The sequence below is a fragment of the Carlito syrichta genome, unplaced genomic scaffold (genome assembly GCF_000164805.1).
Source record: "Carlito syrichta isolate Samal-C Ts95f unplaced genomic scaffold, Tarsius_syrichta-2.0.1 Scaffold316211, whole genome shotgun sequence".
NCBI lineage: Eukaryota > Metazoa > Chordata > Mammalia > Primates > Tarsiidae > Carlito > Carlito syrichta.
The window spans coordinates 387,823-393,822 of NW_007260307.1; positions in this window are offsets into that span (position 1 = coordinate 387,823).

Consider the following 6,000-nt stretch of genomic DNA (forward strand, 5'->3'; position numbering starts at 1 on the left):
ACTGTTGCACTATTACAGGGCTTGTATTCAAATAACCCTTATTTTACCTACTAATGACCCCCAAGCACAAGAATAGTGATATTGGCAATTTAGATATGCCAGAAAGAAGCTAGAAGGTGCTTCCTTTACGTGAAAAGGTGAAAGTTCTTGACTTCATAAAGAAAGAAAAAAAATGTATGCTGTGATTGCAAAGATCTATGGTAAGAGCAAATTTTCTGTCATGCAATTATGAAGAAAGAATAGAAATGTGCTCATTTTGCTGTCATGCCTCAAGCCACAAGTTACAGCACTGGCGTGCAATTAAGTGCTTAGCTAAGATGGAAAAAAAAATTGTGTGGGTGACATGAACAGAAAATGTGTTCTGATTAGAAGCAACGTGTTTCCCCAGAAAGCTTCTATCCTGTACTAAGATTTTGGCAAGGGATCCCTTAAAACAAGTGACACCAAGCCTTTTACTGCAAGGAAGGGATGGGTGCCAGGTTCAGGAACACAGAAGATCACTAGTGGCCAGCACTACACCCCAGGGCCTGTGTCATTTCTCTCACTTCATCTCATTATGTAGGCACCGAATTACCTGCAGTATCACAGGAGGAAGTGGGGAACAACACAGGAAAATAAGTTGAGAGAGCGAGGCCATGTCCGCGTAACTTTTATGACAATATGTTGTCATACTTGTTCCATTTTATTATTAATTACTGCTGTTCCTCGTTTAAGGCGCCTAATTTACTAACTTTCTCACAGGTGTGTATCTACAAGAAAAAGCATACTATATATAAGATTAGGCAATATGTGATTTCAGGCTTCAGTAGAGGTCTTGGAACACATCTTCCCCAATAAGAGGGGTCGACTGCATATCATCATTTTTATGCTTATTTAATATATCAATGACAGTAAAGAAAATATAACACTGTCTCCATTGATAAGCATTAAAGATTAAGAAAGAATAGGAAGGGGAGGGGGCACACCTCATCAACAAGGGCACCTGCATGATCAATGTTTGTATACCTAACCCTGAATTGTACCCCACATCTCTAAATAAATTTAAAAAAAAGAAAGAATAGGATTAAAAGCAAAGGTTGAAATATAGTGTACAAGAGAAAGGGGATACACACAGTCACATCTCTAATCTGTTTTACTGTGCTTATACTCACAGATACATACACACACACCTACATATATACTGACCATGAAAATTATATAAAATCATCATCAAATGGAATCAAGTGTTTTAGATATATATACATATAAATATATATACAAACCTTTTTTATAACTAATAAGAGTTTTTAAATGTTCAGATATTAAGTAACACTCAAAGTAGTTTTGTGGGAGACAAATAAATAAATTATCTTTTTTCTTCCATGAAAAGTATTATATATATTAATTACAAAAAATTCATTATGCATCTTTTATGCTGACTTAGTACAATATAATCGGTAACTCACTATTGTGATCAGTAACTCAAATCTAAAATGGAAGAGAAAAACATTCATTTTGGCTCTAACTGAAACCATCAACAGAGCACCATGCTGTTCTTAATTTTTCCTCCTCCATCTCCTAATACCTTGAGGAACTCAGGACACTGAGACTGAAGGAAGAAATGAGGGAACCAAACCTGAGGTCAAAGATAATCGTGACCCTTGAGGGTTAGTCTTCTTTGTCTTCTTATCTTTTTTAATAAGGGCAAAAAGGTATTACTCATTGTTTATGTATCTGTCTCTGTCACAGTGCCACTCATGAAGGTTCCCCCCACACCCATTCCGCTTAGCCTCTGCAAAAACAGAGCTTGCAGTGCAGAAGCTGGCCCTGCTGCTTGCTTTTACTCAGAACTTCCTCCCTTCTGGGACTCCTTAATTCTATCCAAGTGCTTCCATCTGGACTTGTCTGCCTGCCCTGTCAGGTGCCATTTGAGAGGAACTCTCCACCTGGCTTATGCTCTCCATATTGTCTCTAGATAAGTCTTAGAATCAGGATTGTCTCGGTGCCCTGTGGTCTCAGGCCAGGTTTCGCTGACAGGCCCAGCAAGAGTTTCCAGCTAATCAGGGAGGGAAAAGAAGCCACAGTTAAACCCTACGGTGATGAAATCAGAGAATTTCGAACTAAGCCATCATTGCTGTTATTTGGGAAACCAGTAGCATCGAGCCCAGTTCTTCCTTCTGATCATTGTGGACTAAATTAGGTAGGGTCAGTAAAATGGAGAAGATGAAATCTGAGTCAGACCTTAAGGAAGGGTAGGATGAAGTCCAGCATAAAGGAGGGATAACACACATCAGATGGAGGTAAATAAGCCGGCCAAGGCACAGCACGAGCAAAACACGTCCAACAGACAGTCTTGGGAAAGCAGCACTTTAAAGACTGCAAAAGTTGGCTAGACCAACTTATGAGACATTTTGAATGCTGGCCTTTTGACACTCTTATAAACTGTTCTTTTGCTTTCTCCAAATTATTGTCTGAAGACCACCTGTATCATACTCACCATATAAACCTACTGTATAAGTTCCTGAAGCTGAAGGTGGAAAATATGGCTTTGTTTCAAGTTCAACAGTTCTTTATTATTTGAGAATAAGTACTGTAAAGTAATCATTTTCAAACATTTTTCTTAGCAGTCAACCATCATATGTTGAAACTTGAAACTTAGTACATAAAACAAATACAAGTCATATTTGCATGGTGTGTGTGTGTGTGTGTGTGTGTGTGTAGGGGGCTCTTGGAATCCCTGAAGCTCTCTGTTATTACAAAAAAAAAAAGTGCTACAGTTAGTGGGAGAATCACCAAGGAGTCTTATGAAGACAATGAGGTTTTTAAAAAGATGAACAATTATTGGAGTGTGAAATAGATTCAGAGAGGAAGAGACTCAATGTAAAAGGAGCAGCTGGAGACTAGTGTAACATATTAGTCTGCCACTTCAAAACCAAGTGTGCAAGAAATGCCAAGTGACTTCAATTGATTTGACTCAACTACATCTCACTTTAAGAGGCCCAGAGTATCCACCCAATAGTAAGCTAAGTCTCAATCATCACTGGACATCTCTTTACAAGCCTATCCAATATTTATAGGAAAGTCTTGGAATCTAAAGCAAAATGATCACTACAGGAACGCCTCTCTGGTCTTGGTCCATTCCATTCATTGCACTGCCAGTATGCTCACAGAACAAATATATATGGTGTCTTAAAGTCCAGTGCCTCTGAATGTCAATATAAATGGCTGAATGAGGATTTCTGAAAAGACTCTCCTCCATAAAAGCAATGAAAAAACTGATAAAATTATCAGAATTAACTAATTCAGAAGTCTGAAAATTGACCCCAAACTTGCACCAACCCAGAGAGCACTTCTTCATAAGAGAAGGAAGGAAGGAGGGAGGGAAGGAGGGAGGGAGGGAGGGAAGGAAGGAAAGAAGAAAGGAAGGAAGGAAGGAAGGAAGGAAGGGAGGAAGGAAGGAAGGAAGGGAGGAAGGAAGGAAGGAAGGAAGGAAGGAAAGAAGAAAGGAAGGGCGGGAAGGAGGGAGGGAGGGAAGGAGGAATGAAAAAAAAGAAGGAAAGAAAAAACAAAAGCTATATCTCAGTTCTTACAGTAATCTTTCTGCTATTTTAACTTGCCCCAGTCCCATTCCTATACCTCAGCTTCACGATAATCTTGAAAAACAAGAACCCACATTTGTAGTGTAAACCAGCAGCATGAAAACTACCAGAAGAGGAGGTCAGAGCTCTTTCAAAACCTAGTTCTCTGAAAATTGTCATTCATTCACTTATCTTAAGTGGTCATTCACTGGAAGATCTTACTTTCAAGGCTGTCTATATTTGACCTGTCTCAGAGATGACCCAGTGTGAAAAGCCTGCCCCTTCTCTCAGTCTGCCCAAAAGCCTTTCCCTGTGGGGTGTTATCAAAATAAATTACTGACAATTATCTACTTTGTTGCTGCCTTTATGGATAAGCACGGAAGAAAATCTTAGATTAACCAAACTGTTTTAAAAAGGAAAGTTGAGAAATGAGATGGACATAAGAGAGATCTAAATATTTTTTATGTATTCCTAAAAACCTAGGATAGATCACATGCACGTATATGGACATTGACACTCTGTGTAAACAGGAAGTGAAAGATAGAGTTGTCAACTGCCTGGATAAGTGTTGAAGGTGTGCCTAAAATGCATACAGAGCACCATTTCAAAGACTGGGAGACTCATGGGTTTAAGGAAATTAAGGACATCCAAGTACTAAACAGAGAAATGAAAAAGAAAATATGCATGTGTCTTTGTTTTCATTTATTATTTTATATACTATTAAAAGACAAGTGCACAGTAAAACAATTATAAATCTAAGTTAGTAAGCATATAATATATAAAGATGTAGTTTGTGACAATAACAGCATAAAGGAGGTAGGGGACTGAGGTATCTAAGAGAAAAGTTTCTGATACTATTAAAATTACTTAATATGAAGCCAAACCTGATTGGTAAAAATTGAGATGTTACTTATATTCCCTAAAGCAACCACTAAGAAAATAACTCAAAACATATATAATATAAAAAAAGACAAAGGAATTAAAATGATACATTAAAAATCTATTTAACACAACAGACAGTAGTAATGTAGAAAGAGAAGAAGAAAAAGCATAAGAGATACAAAGCAAATAGCAAAAAGACAGACTTAAATTCAATCTCTTAGTAGTTACATTGAAAGTAAATGAATTAAACTCTCTCATTAAAAGGCAGAGAGTGGAAGAATGGTTAAACAAGCATTATCCAGCTATATGTTTTCTATGAGAGACACTCTCTAGATTCAGAGACACAAATAGATTGAGAGAAAAAGAATAGGAAAATATATACCATGAGAGCAGTAGCTAAAAAGAAGTGGAATGTCTATGCAAACATCAGAAAAAAATAGACTTTAAGACAAAATGTTTTACTAGAGACAAAGAAAGATACTTTACAATGATAAGAGAATCAATCTACCAAGAATACGTAATAATTATAAACATATATGCATCTAACAAAAAAGCTCCCCAAAATGAATCTAAACTGACAGAATTGAAGGAAGAAACAGAGCATTCAACAATAACTGGAAGCTTCCATATTAGATAATGAATAGAACAACTAGGTAGGTAATCAGCAAGGAAACAGAAGACTTGAACAATACTATATATCATCTAGATTAAACTAGCGACTGTAGAACATTTCACTCAACAAGAGCAGGTTATACATTCTTCTCAAGTGCACTTGGAATATTCTGAGTTTAGACCATATAACAAGCCCTAAGGTAAGGCTCAATAAATTTTTTAAAAATTTAAATTATACAAAGTATGTTCTCTGACTACAATGGAATGCAGTTAGAATTTAATAATAGAAAGAAACTTGAAAAAAAATCACAATTGTGGAAATTAAGCAAAACATCCCTAATTAAAGAACGGGTTAAAAAAAGAAATCACAAGACACATTTTAAAAACACTTTGCAATTAATTAAAATTAAGCACAGCATACCAAAATTTATGGAATGCAGGTCAAGTAGAGCTTAGAGAGGAAATATAACTATATACACCTGTATTTTTTTAAAAGATCCCAAATCAGTAATTTTCCTTAAGAAATTAGAAAAAGAAATCAAACTGAACCAAAAGCAAACTGAAGGAGGAAAATAATAAATATTAAAACAGAAATGAATGACATTTTTAAAATTAGTGAAACTAAAAGTTGGTTCTTTAAAAAGATCAGCAAAAGCTGGGCTCGGTGGCTCAGCCTACATGTAATCCCGTGCCCTTAGGAGGCTGAGGTGAGTGGATTGCCTGAGCCCGCGGGTTCGAGACCCACCTGGGCAGCGAGATCTCATCTCTACAATAAATCAAAAAAAATCAGCCGGGCATGGTAGCGCATGCCTGTAATTCCGGCTACTTGGAAGGCTGAGGCGGAAGGATCGCTGGAGCCCAGAAGGTCGAGGCTGCGGTGGCCGGGAGTGGCCACTGCACTCCAGTCTGGGTGACAGAGTGAGACTCCACCTCAAAAAAAAAAAAAAAA